General features: G+C 36.4%; 1 protein-coding gene and 1 non-coding gene across 2 annotated transcripts in view; one reads left to right on the top strand and one right to left on the bottom strand.

The window, feature by feature from the left end:
• Nucleotides 1-16,512, bottom strand: part of LRRTM4 (leucine rich repeat transmembrane neuronal 4) — a 697,721-nt gene that overhangs the window by 478,297 nt on the left and 202,912 nt on the right. The gene's annotated exons all lie outside the window — the stretch shown is intronic.
• LOC118669610 lies at nt 6,202-6,303 on the top strand. The gene has a single exon (XR_004972062.1). It is a non-coding gene; the product is annotated as a U6 spliceosomal RNA (small nuclear RNA).

Here is a 16,512-nt window from a genome sequence, read left to right as displayed (position 1 = left end):
CACAAATGACTAGAAGGCACAGTCCGTTATGCCTTTTAATAATCCATTAATATTGAAGTGTTAGTGAGTGCCCATAACTTTCACTCATACCCCAAATCCCCACCTTGGACACCCAAGCTATTGAAACATGTGATGCTTCTTTTAAAACTTGTTTGATTTCAATCTATTTTAGTACCTGAATGTCACTGTTATTAATCTGAATTTCTCCCATTTATTACTCAATAGTGTTTTCTATTCTATAAAACTATATAATCCCTTAGTGCTAATTAGATGTCACTTAAATATTTCTAATGATGTAAAACTGACCTGCTTATTCATGTTGCATTTCGACCCCTTCTGGACTGTGATTGCTTCAATCAGTGAAAAATGCTTTCATTGAATCCTATTCAGTTACATCAATAAGTTATTAACATAATTATGTAAATGCAGTGCTACATTGCTGACATTACTGGATAATTTTAGATAAATACACATAGCTTCAATTATCTACTTTGAATCTCAACTTACAAATTTTATGTTTAGAGCAAAAAATATTTCTCAGCTTATATAGCTTTTGTTAGATAATATATAAAAATTCTCATTTATTTCACTATAGTTTATAACACTTATACTTCCATCATTTCAGCTTTGCATAATTACCTATATGTTCTTAAACACACACACACACACACACACACACACACACACACACTTCTATTTTGTGACTTAAACCTTAAGTCCTTTCTAAAATTTCAGCTAAGTAAATGAAAATTCATCATCTAATAATCTTGACCTACTCTGAAGAAAAGAAAAATGTAAACAAATACCAACTCAAATAACTCTAAAACCAAAATAGATATTTGATATGGCTCTTTTAGATCATGTAATGTTAAGGAGAATATTGAGATATTGACTGAGCCCGGCTGGCGTGGCTCAGTGGTTGAGTGTTGACCTATGAACCAGGAGGTCATGGTTTGGTTCCAGGTCAGGGCATATGCCCCTTTTGCAGGCTCTATTCCCAGTAGGGTGTGTGCAGGAGGCAGCCAATCAAGGACTCTTTCTCATCATTGATGTTTCTAGCTCTCTCTCCCTCTCCTTGCCTCTCTGAAATCAATAAAAATATATTTTAAAAAATAAAATAAATAAGTGTTTTAGTACTAAAAACTCTTCTTTGATCACTGTGATGAAAACAAAAGGGAAAGTTATTTTAAAAAAATGGTGTATGCCTACAAGTACAGTAAATACATTTTAGAGTAAATTAATTTGTAGAAAAAAAAAAGGCATCATACTTTTGGGTTGTTTTCTTTTCTTCCATCATTTAGGAAAATCTAACCTATATCATAGAGGTAGATTGTCAGACTGTTTAAATCAAAATCTACCTTCAATGAGAAAACAGACTCCTGGGAACTATTGCTATGATATTCCTATCTACCTTTTCCCCTCATCCTGACATACGTGAGCATCATTCCTAATGCTCACTTGTCCCATATTAGCTTTCATTTTCTTTATAGGCCTAGCACATATTATCTGCTGTTTGACTATTGCTATTCTAATCACCTGCATGATATTCTTTTTTTAAAGTTTATTTTTGATATTGATTTCAGAGAAGAAGGGAGAGGGAGAGAGAGATAGAAACATCAATGATAAAAGAGAATCATTGATTGGCTGCCTACTGCATGCCCACTACTGGGGACTGAGCCCACAACCGCAACCCGGGCATGTGCCCCTGACTGGAATTGAACCAGGGACCCTTCAGTGCACAGACCGATGCTCTATCTACTGAGCCAAACCAGCTAGTGCTCTGTGTGGCATTCTCGCCCCCTATCTCTCCTCTACTTTGGTTTATCCCACATACTGTTGACCAAGTATTAATCTGGAAATAAATAATACCAACATATTACTTGTATAATAATAATAATAATAATAATAATAAATAAACTTTAATGATTCCCCAAAGGCTACTCAATAACATTGAAATTCCTTTGGAAACCATACTCTACTCAAAATCAAAGTATGTCAATACATTATTACATGCCACTTTCAACAAATATCCATTATTTACTGAAAAAGTCTTAGGTGAAATGAAAAAGAGGAGAGAGAGAGAGAGAGAGAGAGAGAGAGAGAGAGAGAGAGAGAGAGAGAGAAGAAAACCTTGCAGTGGGAAATGCTAGCCTCAATTTTGAACCTAAGTTCATTTTCTATCTCTAATGTAACATATTATGTGGCTAAAGAGGTACTTTTTGAATCACTGTCTACATTTCAGATGACTGTATAACACAAATTTACCTGCACATATGTTTTAAATCAAGATTTTTTATAATATTTAAAGCATCTAGGTTTTATCTATTTATTTGGTTTTCTTGATATTCAAATATTGGAAAAGAGTAATAGCGGGTCTTTATATTATAGTGCTTCTCATAATCTAGGTCAGTGATGGCGAACCTATGACACGCGTGTCAGAGGTGACACGCGAACTCATTTTTTTGGTTGATTCTTCTTTGTTAAATGGCATTTAAATATATAAAATAAATATAAAAAAATATAAGTCTTTGTTTTACTATGGTTGCAAATATCAAAAAATTTCTATATGTGACACAGCACCAGAGTTAAGTTAGGGTTTTTCAAAATGGTGACAGGCTGAGCCCAAAAGGTTCGCCATCACTGATCTAGGTACATTTTGTTGGTTTGTTTTCCATTTTGGTGCACTTTAATGTTCAGTGAACAAAGGTACATTAATCATAACTTTTAAAAATAAATATTTATTACATATATTAAAAATATAACCCTTGCTCAAATATTAACAAAAATAAAATTGATTGTCTCTAGTCAATGTAAACATTGTTCAGATCTTTTATAACCCCTTGTACATACATACATATATATGCATATATATGTTTTCTAAGAATAGAATCCTAACGTACTTATTTTTCAATCAGTTTTTTCACTTAGCATCATATGCTCTACACTTGGCAGGCTTACTAATTAAAAGTTATTCTGCAAGATAATTTGCTGTGTGATCCTAGGGAAGAAACTTAATACCACAGTGATTAAATTTGTTATCAGAAATATAGAAATAAAAATAATACCTTCTGTTTGGACTCTTGAAAGAATTATATGCAAAGTACCTAGAAAATATAGGATGTACTATAAAATAATAATAAAAATATGCTACTATTTTATGCAAAGATAAATATGTTTTTCTGGAATAGTAAAGAGCATGTATACGTTTTTATTATTAGGTTGAAAACAATCTACAGGAACTAGTAGGGGTCCATATTAATGATAAAACACTGATAAGGTGCCAAATAGAAATTTAGAATGATATGATGGAGTGCTATTAGTCACAAAGAACATGTTTAAAGCACACTGTTAATTACAAAAGCTCAAACTAAACGTTTATGGATTTGCACCAGGGGAAACAAACTCATTTGCATAACATATAAGTAACTCGTCTAATTGAATGTCTTCCTCTGCTCAGTTGTTTCTCAATACAGAATATTTGCCATGAGTATGATTATCAGAGCGTTAATACCTTTGACTGTCAAATGTTACTGTGAGTGACTAAGAAGGCCTTAAAGTTCTCAGCTTTCCTGAACTTTTGATAGGTTTCTTTCTGACTTTAGACTCCTAACTTCCCTTTTCTTAGAGCAAATTCATCCAAAAGGCAATGTAATTTTAAATCCTTTCTCTACCTGAAGCCCCTTTCCAGTGTTACAAGCCAGAAGTGCCATTTACAAGGATCTGAGAACTAGGTCCTTGAAATGTAATTGTCAAGCAAGAGAGCGTGCCTCTCTGGAAGTTTCTGCGGGATGGTAAAAGCCTAGTTTGGTGAGAGTTTTACTTCAAATTGTAAATGAAATCAATTTTGCCATCTCATCTTCTTGTAAGATTTCTCTTTTTTAAACCGAGACACAGTGGTTCTGGATTTGAATGGCTTAATCTATCATTTGGGACCAATTACATGGTTAAACTTTAATTTTTTATTTGTAAAATGAAATGTATAGCCCCTCCCCAAAAGGGTGGTTGTCAGGATCATAGGAGATAAGTATGTAAAGTGTTTTAAAGAATGATACATAGCAAAAGCTCAGTAAAAGTTATAAATAACAGAGCCTAAGCCAGGGGTGGGCAACCCCTGGCACGCGTGCCAAACATGGCACGCCGGTAACTTTTGCTGGCACGCAAAACCCTCTCTTATAATCTTCCATTTACAACTTTTTTCTTCATATCGACTTTTTTATTTTTCAGATAAATTCAGTGTAGGTGCATCTTAGATAAATAATTTTACATAAAAGTTATCTTAAAGACCATAGACATGGCTGACTTTGAAATGCAGTTGATTGAATTTCAGTTAGCTCAATTTGGAAGCATAAATTTATTGACCTTAGAGTTGACTTGGAAAACATTGAAAAAAAGCGATTAGAGATAGGAGTACCAGAGAGAAGTGTTGAAAACGAACTATTGAGGACTTGGAATGCCATTCCAGAAAACATTTTCTGTTTAAAAAAACTTTGCAACAGCGTTGCTCTCCATGTTTTCATCCACATACACTTGTGAATCTTTGTTCTCAGTGATGAATTTTGTTAAGTCTCGTAATAGGAGTAGCCTGATGGATGAAAGTAGTAGCTCGTGCATATCTCTGAAGGTAACGAAATATAAACCTGATGTAAAATCTCTGTCATCAGTGATGCAGCAGCAAAAGTCCCACTGATAATATCAAACGGAGTCATAAAGTTTTCTGTTGGACTATCAGTGTACGTGTATACATTAAAAAATAAATGTATTTTCATCATATACTGTGTTTTTGTCGCTCAAATGAATTTTATTATTTCTTCAAGGTTCTTCACATATGTACACTTTAAGATATATCAAGTAAGCATAACATGTTCTCAAAAAATTAGGATTGGCACGCAGAAGAATTTTGAGTCAGAGATTTTGCTGGTTTTGGCACGCACTCACAAAAAGGTTGCCCACCCCGGCCTAAGGACTTGAATAAGCAATTACAACTTTAATCTGTAAATCAGCAGGTGCTCCATGTCAGTTGTAAATTGTTTTAAAAAATGCAAGTTGAAACAGTGAAATGTTAGTTTTCAGCACTCCAAGTGGCGTAGATTTTTTTCAAATGTTTCATCACAGTTGGAAACTGTTTGGCAAAGCAAAGATTCTCATATACTACGGGTGGAAATAGAATTTGTGACTATCTTTGTAGAGGACAATTGACAATAAGTATCAAAAAACTTTCAACATTGGTAAGTATTAATCAACACTGATGTTAACAAAACATTGGACGCAACTGAAGGAGATAAATAATATTGTATAACTATTCTTTCTTATATTTATTTTATTTGTATTTAATTATATATATGCATATATACATATATACATACATATACATATATACATATATACACACATATACATACATATACATATATACACACATATACATACATAGATATACATATATACATACATATATACACACACATATACATATATACATACATATATATATATATATATATATATATATATATACTCACTACCCAATGACAAGTCTCCTTCCATCACCATTTATCTCCCCTTTACCCTCTTCTACCTCTTCCCGCCACCTTTCCCTCTGGCAATCTTCACACTGTTTTCTGTGTCTATGAGTGCTTTGTTTTGGTTGTTTTTTGCTTAATCCTTCACCTTTTTTACTCAGTCCTCCAACCTCCCTTCCCTTTAACAGTTGTCAGTCTGTGTTCTGTATCTGAGTATGTTTCTATTTTATTTATTTTGTTCATTAAATTCCACATATAGGTGAAATCATATGGTATTTGTCTCTCTCTGACTGGATTTTTTTCCCTCCATTTAATAATCTCCAGGTCCATCTAGGCCAGTGATGACGAACCTTTTGAGCTCGGCTTGTCAGCATTTTGAAAAACCCTAACTTAACTCTGGTGCCGTGTCACATATAGAAATTTTTTGATATTTGCAACCATAGTAAATGAAAGACTTATATTTTTGATATTTATTTGATATATTTAAATGCCATTTAACAAAGAAGAATCAACCAAACAAATGAGTTCGCATGTCACCTCTGACACGCATGTCATAGGTTCGCCATCACTGATCTAGGCTGTCACAAAGGATAAGATTTCCTTCTTTTTTACGGCCCAGTAGTATTCCATTGTGTAAATGTACCACTGCTTTTTTATCTACTCATCTACTGATGGGCACTCGGGCTCTGGCGGGACATATGCTAAAATTGGAATGGTACAGAGAAGATTAGCATAGCCCCTGTACAAGGATGACATGCAAATTCCCACTATATTTTATATTTGTAAGTTTATCCCTAAATAGACATTTAGGTATCAAGTGGTATTCAGAAAATTAGATCATGATATTTAATGATCCCTCAGAATCAATAAAACATCAGTTCATGCCAAAACCGGTTTGGCTCAGTGGATAGAGCATCGGCCTGTGGACTGAAGGGTCCCGGGTTTGATTCCGGTCAGGGGCATGTGCCTGGGTTGCAGGCATATCCCCAGTGGGGGATGTGCAGGAGGCAGCTGATCGATGTTTCTCTCTCATCGATGTTTCTAACTCTCTGTCTCTCTCCCTTCCTCTCTGTCAAAAATCAATAAAATATATTTAAAAAAACAAAAAAAAAAACAAAACAAAAAACAAACAAACAAAAAAAAAACCATCAGTTCAGCCAAGACAATGCTAAGGTTGGGGCTAATGAAAGTCTGAAGGGCAATCTTTTTTATTTGATTTTTTAAATAAATACTTTTGACTAACTGGTTTATTTCTGTTCTCCACATAGATAAAGGTTAAAACCATTGATTACATATTGGCTATTGGAAACAGCCTCTTGTCTAAGAACTGTCAAAGTAAATGGACTCATTTTTTGTTGATGATGCTTTTAATAAAGACAAATATGAAGGATTTTATTTTCTCAGAGGATATAAAACTAGTGTATTATTGTTTTACTCTCCAAATCAACATTTTCCTTTTCATTTCTAGCACTCAATTTCATTGAAAGCATGTTTTATGATGAGTCTGCTTAAATTGCATATCATTAAACTGTTACATGTGGCTCATGTGAAGACACACAGAAGTTCAAAACTAAACATTTATGGACTTAAAAGCACCACAGGAAAATAAACTCAGACCCAAAACTTCCAAAGAACTGCTGAAGATCACATTACTTTTGGCGAAAAATTAAAATGACACCTGGCAAATATTTTCAAGGGACAGAGCCCAAATCTAATCATTTTCTTACTTAATGTCATTTAGGCTTAAAATAGGATAGTTTATCTAATTTGGGTAAAGGAACAGCTGGTGTCAATTCATTAATGCAGTATGTTTACTGTTTTCCTTGATACTACAGTGATAATTATAATTTTAGAATGGATAATTTTAAAGAATAACACTTCTTTCACAGTTTCTCCTTTTTGTAAAACCTCCCTCTACTTGACTCAGAAACCAATGAGAGTTCTTGAATGCTTTCAACTTGTTCACATCTCTCCTCCTCCTGTGTCTTGTAGGAACAAGGTCAAAATGATTGGGAATTATGAAAAATTAAACATGTCTAATTTTGTAGTGAGAAGTTCTCAAATACGAGTATAAACTGAACGAGTGCCACACTTTGAGCACAATTCATAATAAGCACTATAGCTTATTGACTTTAAAATTAAGGACAAATGACCAGCTGGAGAGGCTCAGTGGTTGAGCATCGACCTATGAACTAGGAGGCCACAGTCCGATTCCTGGGTGGGGCACATCTCCAGGTTGTGGGTTTGATCCTCAGTGTGGGGTGTGCAAGAGGCATCTGATCAATGATTCTGTCTCATCATTGATGTTTCCTTCATTCTTTCCCTCTCCCATCCTGTCTGAAATCAATAAAAATATATTTAAAAAGAAAAACAACTAAGGACGCCTCATTTTTTAAGGTCACTGTAATGTGCAGATTTTGTTCACTAAATTCAAGATTTGTTGTTTCTGGAAGATGCCCTATTCACCTCCAAAGGTAAGAATTCATGTGTGCTTTTTAATCAGTGATTCAAAAACCAGGCTGATCTACTTTGCTGACTTTTATGAAAACCATCATCAAGTATCCCGTCTAGCATTGCCCACTTACAAGGCAAGTTCTCTTTTCATTGACTTTTAAGGAAGTATAAAAAGTAAAAGGTGAAAATATAATCCCCTACCCCTTGGATCTTTCAGGTGAAAGTGTGCCAGTAGCTTTAGGCTCACCATTTACCCTCCATCACTCCTATTTTGCTATTTTCTAAGGTTTCCAGGCACCCTAGCACCTGTGCCTCCCTTTTCTTTATTAATGTCAGATTAGCTGGGTTTATTCACACTCAAGGCAAAAATGAGAGACCCAATTGAGCACAATACATAGGCTTAAGACACTCTAACAAGGGACAAAATGGTAAAAACAATAATAAAAAAGTAATTGCAGTTTCCTAAATTTTAGCTGATAAAGGAGAGTTGTAGGATAGTCTCATCAACATCCTTAATTTCTCAGCTAGTAGACACTGGCCATGGAAGGAGAATGAAACCTTTCATGCTTTTGTAAATGCATTTAGTCTTCACAATGTGATGAATTCAAATGGTTCTGTACAATTCTTCCATAAAAATCAAATTGATATGTTTTCCTTGCTAAGCTCTTCAAACAACTCATGTGAAATTACTATTATGCTGTTAAACACTGCATATTGCCTAGTATTGTGCATTTATTTAAAATCAATTTCTGACTAAAAAGAATTTGAGATGGCCAACTAGAAGAGCATGATACAAATAACTTGATTTAAGAGAATGCAGGTCAGAACTGAAAGAAAGAGACCAAATAAAACATGCCAAGAGCAAATGCTAATATAGCTGTTCTTATTAGAGATCAAGAGTTTACCTTCATTGTGATTGTACCCACATGAGTCAATGAACATTTTAATGATTATTTTACAAACAAAGAAAATGTAAAATCAAAGTAGCATGAGTTAAAGCAATACATTTGAGTTTATCTGTTAATTAAAATTATGCTGGAAGTTAAATTACTCCAACTACATAAAGATACAGCACTGAATTAAATCAGTGGGTTATAATACTCATATTAATTTCAATTTTTAAATATTTTATTTCATCATCTGGAAGGTGTCTAATAGGAGTGTTGTAAAAGCTGTGCTGAGCTTTGTAAGTATATACATTAAAATAAAGAATTTGCTTTATGTCATGGCAAAATATTACCTTGTCTTATTTCTAGTTAGTTTTATCAAAACAACAAAAAAATAAATAAAAACTCTACAGACAAGATATTCAAGTAACCTTTTATAAACTTATTACTAAAAGCACCATCTGCTGGTTACTAGAAACTGATGCATTTCAATCTGTCTATCTTAATACACCCTTTGATAAAAGAATAGAAAAACTTTTCTCTCTTGCATGCCTGCATAGATTCCCCCTCTGCAAAATTACCAGCCTAGAGAGAGAAAAATTAGATTTTATTGATAAAATGTTTTAGTCTATGTGTGTGTGCTTGCAATAGAAATCAGTTTTTCAGCTTGCCTTTTATTGGAAAACTTAGGTATGTAAATGAAAGTATTTTCTCTTCTAAATCAGTCTTACATAACCAAAAGGCAATTATAGTTCAGTAAGTGCAGAGGCCTCCCTCACAAGAGACATTATAAAATCTAAATAAAGGGTTTTAACTAGTCCAGCCTGCAGCCTGATTCTAGCACACAGTAGGTTCGAAATAAGTGTTTGCTGAATGAAGAAAGAAAAAAAAAAATCCAGCACTATGACTTGGTGTAAGATAAGACCAAACTGAGGGGAAAAAACACTCACATTTCAGAGTCATTAGGTATTTTTAACCATGCCAAAATTTGATGTGTGGATTTAACATGAGCAAGGAAGGGAGTGATGCTTTTTATTTTTAAAGAGAGATCGTCACAGAAAGTAAATTTAGAATTTTTTGAGATTTCAAAAATGTGGCAAAGTATTATTCCTGAGAAACTTAATAGAACTTTAGTATGAGCATATGGTCCAGTAGATTATAAACATAGGAAAAGAAATCTTCTGTTGCTGAATAGCCTTGTTGTAAACTCAACAGAAATAATTTTCTACATTCTCTTGAGAGCATTGAATTAGATTATTTCAAATTAAAACTTAAGATACGAAATTCTGACCTGTAGGAGGAAAATGTGGTTTTATGTGTTTTTTGTGTGTTTTTTAAATTTCTCCCCATTACAAATGGAGAAGTTGTTTCAAGGGTAATCAGGGTAAAGTCAAGTCTTACAAAATCTGTGGAGTTGGCATTTTAAATTGGGCCTTTTGTTTAGGAAAGCATTGTTTTTCGAATTGATGAATAAGGCCCTCAATTATACCCGCACATTTTTCTGGGATGGGATTTGAAAGGCTGAATACAACTTCTTCTATATAAGGGTAATCTCCTCCAAGCTTCACTATGATGTGACTTTAGTACCCCTCTTATGTGATCCAAATATACCTCTTTAAGTAAAATATATTGACATTAAAAACTACAAATCTGGAGCCTCTAACCTACTTTCAGAATAAACTTTTAGCGTTTCAGTGTGTGATTCCATATGACAGTTGAACTACAAAATGACTCTTCTTTCACTAAATAATTGGACAAATGTAACAGTTTATACAACAGATACTTTCTAAGTGTTTTGGAGCATTTATGAATTCAATAGGGAGAAAAAGGCTTTCATACAAACTCTGTAGGTGATGATAAAAAGCATTTAGCATAGCTTTAGGGGAAAAATGCTTCTGCCAGGAACACTTTCCTAGTTCTACAGTAAAAATAAACCTTCATAAATCCCAATAACAATAGAACTCTTCATCAAACAGGCATCAAAATTAGATTTAAAAAGTGAAATATCTAGAGTCTACACACAATTCTTAAAAATCTATCTGATTTTTGTATATACTAGTATATGCCAGAGAAGGCCCAAGACTGAGAGTTGGGACTTAGGGATTTGGAACTACATGATCTAGTCTTTCTTTCCTTCCTTCCTTCCCCCCTTCCTTCCTTCCTTCCTTCCTTCCTTCCTTCCTTCCTTCCTTCCTTCCTTCCTTCCTTCCTTCTTTTCTCTCTCTCTCTCTCTCTCACTCTCTCTCTCTCATGTTTCTGTCACCCTCTCATGGTTTGTTTGTTACACAGAACCAGTTTTGTAATAGAAATGTCAGTTTCCATTATGTTACATTGATATTTATATTAATAACAAAAACATTGTAAGAGTAATACTTTTTAGTAAAAATGCATTAGCTGTCAGTCTAACACCGTTTCTCTCCATAGCATCCGGAAGTTCTTTGGGAGAGCCACCCTTCTTTCCATGGGATTGAAAGCACAGGTTTGGGTGGCATTGGCTTCTGAGGAGAGCTCTGATGATCACACGCTGCCCTCCGTGCTGCTGTGCTGCTAGTCCTCCTGCCCGGATGAGTAGTTGCCCAGATTATCTGATGCAGCGGTTCTCAACCTGTGGGTCGCGACCCCTTTGGCAGTCGAACAACCTTTTCACTGGGGTCGCCCAAGACCATCCTGGATAACAGATATTTACATTACGATTCATAACAGTAGCAACATTACAGTTATGAAGTAGCAACGAAAATAATTTTATGGTTAGGTCACAACATGAGGAACTGTATTTAAAGGGCCAGAAGGTTGAGAACCACTGATCTAATGGCAGTCTCCTGTGATCTTTGATTCCTGACCAAAGTTATTTCAAACAGAGTAAATCACAGAATTTCCATGCCCAGAATTTGTTTGGTGGTTGGAGGAAAAACACTTTCACTCAAACAAGGAGACAGCACCCTGATAGCCACCATCATGAAATCCTGAAGGGATCCAGATTCGGCTGCTACTGCGGAAGAACAGAGTTGGAAAAATCCCAAGTCCTGGGGGGAACATCGTTCTAACCCTGGCCTGGATTTCATCTTACATTGTATTTATCAGTTGAATGAGCCGAACATTTCTCCTTATTGCTTATCCCAACTTCATTTAGGCTTTCTGTTACCTGCAAACACATGCCTAATAATTAAAAGGCTTCGTGTTAAATACTGGCCTGGGAGGCAGATGCTTTTATTGCCTCCATTTTACTGACAGGAAAACAGATTTGGAGAGGTTCAATGACTTCCTTCAGACCATACACCTAGCAAATTATGAGAGCTGCAAATGAAATATGTATTTCTGATTATAAAGTTCACACTGTTAAACCTTACACTATGGGTTTCCTAGTTGAAAGTGTGGCTGTTTAGAAAAGCCGTCCTGGGCTGGAATATTGGCTTCACCATTATTAGCTGTATGACCTTGAGTGAGTTGTTTAAACTCATTGGGTCTCAATTTCTTCAAAGGTAAGCTTGGGAAAAATAATAGTTTCTAACTTAAATGAGGATTACAGGAGTTAGTATATATTAGGTGCTTAGGAGAGTACCTAGATAATATTAATCACTTAAGATATTAGCTCTTATTATAATTATGAGTGATAAAGTTAGTTTGTATATTGGGACGCACAACATGGAGAGAGACCACCCCCCTGTCCCAGCCCACATCACAAGTCTAAACCTAAGTTAGGCAGCATGGATGGGAATACCTGTCAAGGAAACCTATCATACGTGGATCAGAATCCTCCAACTCTGACTAGCTCACCTGCCCCTGGAGAATGGGACCTGCTGGCCTCCTAAGGAAACCCTGCCCTCCAGCCAGCCATGCCCTGCTTCAGCGTGGCCTGTCCCAGGGCTCGGTAACAGTCTCTCTTCCCCCAAACCTCTCAGGAAGCGTGCCCACTGCTTGGGAGGCACTGCACTCGCCCAGCCCATGGACTGCTTCCCCTTTGATAAAAGACATCAAACTTGTTACTAAATTCTTTTAGTTCTGTCATTTGACACTAGGTTTGCATTTATCAGTTTTTTATGAAAAAGTTTTCAGATTTTTTCCTAACCAACAGAATACAGATTCTTTGGGCACATCCGCACTACCTAAATACAGCTTTAAATGCATCTCAGCTGGAAACATGCAGTTTTCATAGAGCTCAGATAAGAACAGCCACGATAATTCTGCTTTGGCCTTCTTATCCCAGATGTATTTGACTTTATTAATTTGTTTTTCTCATCCTATATTTATTAAAAGCTTAGCTTGTGTTAAGGACTTTTGGAGAAGGGGGACTGAGTCGCAAACATAAAACAGATAAGGTTTTTACTTTCCTGGAGCTTAAAAGTCTTGTGGGGTAAAAGAGATAGACACTTTGAATAGGTAAGCCCACCCACATCACAATCGTATTTCTGACAGAGTGCTACAAAAGTAACGTGTAGTGTACTGTGAGAGTAGGTAAATGGAGGCTCAAATCTAGTGCAGGAAGCAAGGGGAGGGTCCTTTGACGATGAGATTTATCTAGAACTAGCTTTATCTGGAGGAAATGGGTTAGTGGAGAAATAACAGCATGCACAATGGCTATGAAGCAGGAAGCAACTTCATGGTTTCAGGGAACTCTAGTGTTCTATGAGAGCAAAAGTAGAATGAGGTTGGATGGACATATTGCTGAAGTGGGTGGAGAGGTGGACACAAAATAGATCCTACTGCATATTGGCCATTTTATGGGAATTGTGAATTTATCCCAAAACTATTAAGTAAGGCAGTGTTGTGGTTTCATTTTGTTTTTTGAAGGAGCCCCTGACTGCTCTGTGGAGGATGGCTGGGAGAGGCCTACAAGTGGATGTGTGAAGAATGTTAGGAGAAAGTTAGAGTGGTCTTGATGAGGAAAAACTACTGCCTTAGCCAAGAGTGATGGGAGCGTGATGGAGGAGAGTCACTGAATTAATAACTATTTCTGAATTTGAATAAATAAAACTTGGTGATGAATTCCATGTAATTGGTGGAGTAAATGCTGTGGTGCCCCACCCAAGTCCCCTCTACTGGATAAGCGCTGTTTAAGCTGTTTGCTAGGCTCACAGCCAATTTCTTCTACAGAGAAATTCAAGAAGCTGCTTGGAAGTTAGATACCACCCTTCATTCTTCATACCCGCACCCTAAGCCAATGACTGGCAGTTTCCAAAGGACTGTCACCCTTGACAGAGAATGTCTTCTGTAGCCAAGAGCCTGTCTCAGTCTGCACTTCTAGGAAACCCAAAATAAGATAGCTGGGCAATTGGCAAAAGACAGATATTTCCAGAATGATTCTCATTCTCCTGGCCAATGTAACTTTTGCACAGACAGGAGAGCTGGTTATGAAGATTATAGATGTGAGTTCATTTTGGAAGTTAGTTTGAGACCCATATAAACCAACCAAGTGGAGATGTCAAGTTGTTGCTTAGCTACAGATGACTCTAGACCAGTGGTCGGCAAACTGTGGCTCGTGAGCCACATGTGGCTCTTTGGCCCCTTGAGTGTGGCTCTTCCACAAAATACCACGTGTGGGCGCGCATGTACAGTGCGAATGAAACTTCGTGGCCCATGCACAGAAGTCGGTATTTTGTGGAAGAGCCACACTCAAGGGGCCAAAGAGCTGCGTGTGGCTCACGAGCCACAGTTTGCCGACCACTGGTCTAGACCTCTGAAAGAAAAGGAAATAATAGATTGTATAGCTGTCATAAAAGTAAATGGGCATGGAAATGGAGAGAGGATAACATGAGAAAAGCATATTAAAGAGAAAACCAGGGACTCAAAATGGAGTCACTTGTGCCAAAGCCCATGACACTGAACTTAGACTTAATACCTGACTTAATTGTAGTTTCAACATTCTCCAGGAATGATATTTTAATTGGACAGTCTGGAATTTTCTGGGTGGCACCAATGAGTAATCTGTCACATGGAACCTCATTATCCCTCAAAGGAAGCTTAGGCAACCTGCCTGATAACTCACCCCTACCTTCCCTAAGGGAAAATATTCTGGCATGAAACAGTTCTTTTTATTTTCTTTCTTTTTTAAAAAAACATATTTTATTGATTTTTTACAGAGAGAAAGGGAGAGGGATAGAGAGTTAGAATCATCAATGATAGAGAAACCTCCTGCACACTCCCTACTGGGGATGTGCCTGCAACCAAGGCACATGCCCTTGACCAGAATCAAATCTGGGACCCTTGAGTCCGCAGGCTGACGCTGTATCCACTGAGCCAAACCGGTTAGGGACCCTTCCTTCCTTCCTTCCTTCCTTCCTTCCTTCCTTCCTTCCTTTCTTTCTTTCTTTCTTTCTTTCTTTCTTTCTTTCTTTCTTTCTTTCTTTCTTTCTTTCTTTCATCTTTCTTGGGGTGTGTGAGGCTAATAACTTTCTTACCCTCCCCAGTTTCTGCCTATAAAAGCCTTCCATACTGTACAGCTTCTGAGTAGCTCTCTACTTTCTAGATAGGATGTTGCTTGATTCATGAATCATTGAATAAATCCAATTAGATAATCAACTTTATTCAACTGAATTTTTGTTTTTAACAAGGGTCAAGGCCTCTGTCAGAGGTTTGGAATTACCAATGACCATTTGCTAACAGAACTCTCTCCACTTCTCTGAGGGCACATGCCATGCTGCAGTTTGGGAAATTCACCCCTTCGGCTTGTTTTGGTGAAGGGCACTCTTTCTAAAGCGGCACCGGCTGTTTTTGCAGGTTTCAGCTCTCAGCTTTATCTGGGGTCGACTCTGGCAGCAGAATACTAGTGGCCATGTTTAAACTAGTTATAGTTTACCTTTCTATCCTCAAAACAGATCACTCCTCTCCCCTTCTTGACCATGAATTAGATCTACGAATCTAACCTTATTTTCTGCCAATGAAGTAAAAGATTCAGCGTTTTATCCCACTGGACTAGTCTCTCCTCCTCTGTTGCCATCTTGTCATGCTTACTTCATGCAGGCTGGAGACTTATCATTTGATAAAAATGTTTTCAATGATTTCCCTGCGAGCTTCCATTTCTCTTTCCTGGCTGTTAAAATTTCTGAATGTAAAATGTTTCCTCAACCTGGGCCTGAGCTGTCTTTGCTGCAGGACATGCTTTAGAAAAAGAGAAGACTGGTTTCATTCTGTTTTCTAATCTGTAGTTCTCTAAAAGTAGGGGAAAGATTTTCCTCCTAAATTAAATGTGGAGGACATCTCATCACCTGGAGGCAAGGATCCCAATCTAGCTAATTATTAATATTAAGCTATTTATAGATACTGCAGAACTAAAGGGTAACACTGTGTGCACCAAACAAATTCTGGGCCTAATCACACTGTACAGGATATAAAAAGTCCTAAAAGATTCATTAAGAAGATAGAGTAACCTGAGAATTTGATGTAAAGTGTACTTTTATATAATTTCAAGACTCTCAGCTCCTGCAGCTCCCAACATTACTCACTGCTTAGGTGGGTGCAGAGCTCTTTTCTCCAGCTTAATTAGTAACATATCGATAACAATGAGGAGCTATTTGCCTATGTATTAAAAGACTGTTACATAAAACTGTTCCTTAGTCATGGTACATTTCATATTTGAAAAAAGCCATTTAAATTCTCTATAGGTAAGGGAAAGAAAGGAAGAATTATAGGTTTTAAATTAGGGGGTGAAGAGGAAG

The sequence above is a fragment of the Myotis myotis genome, unplaced genomic scaffold (assembly GCF_014108235.1).
Source record: "Myotis myotis isolate mMyoMyo1 unplaced genomic scaffold, mMyoMyo1.p scaffold_m19_p_14, whole genome shotgun sequence".
NCBI lineage: Eukaryota > Metazoa > Chordata > Mammalia > Chiroptera > Vespertilionidae > Myotis > Myotis myotis.
Note: the sequence above shows the minus strand (reverse complement) of the source record. Positions and strands in the feature narration are given on the sequence as shown.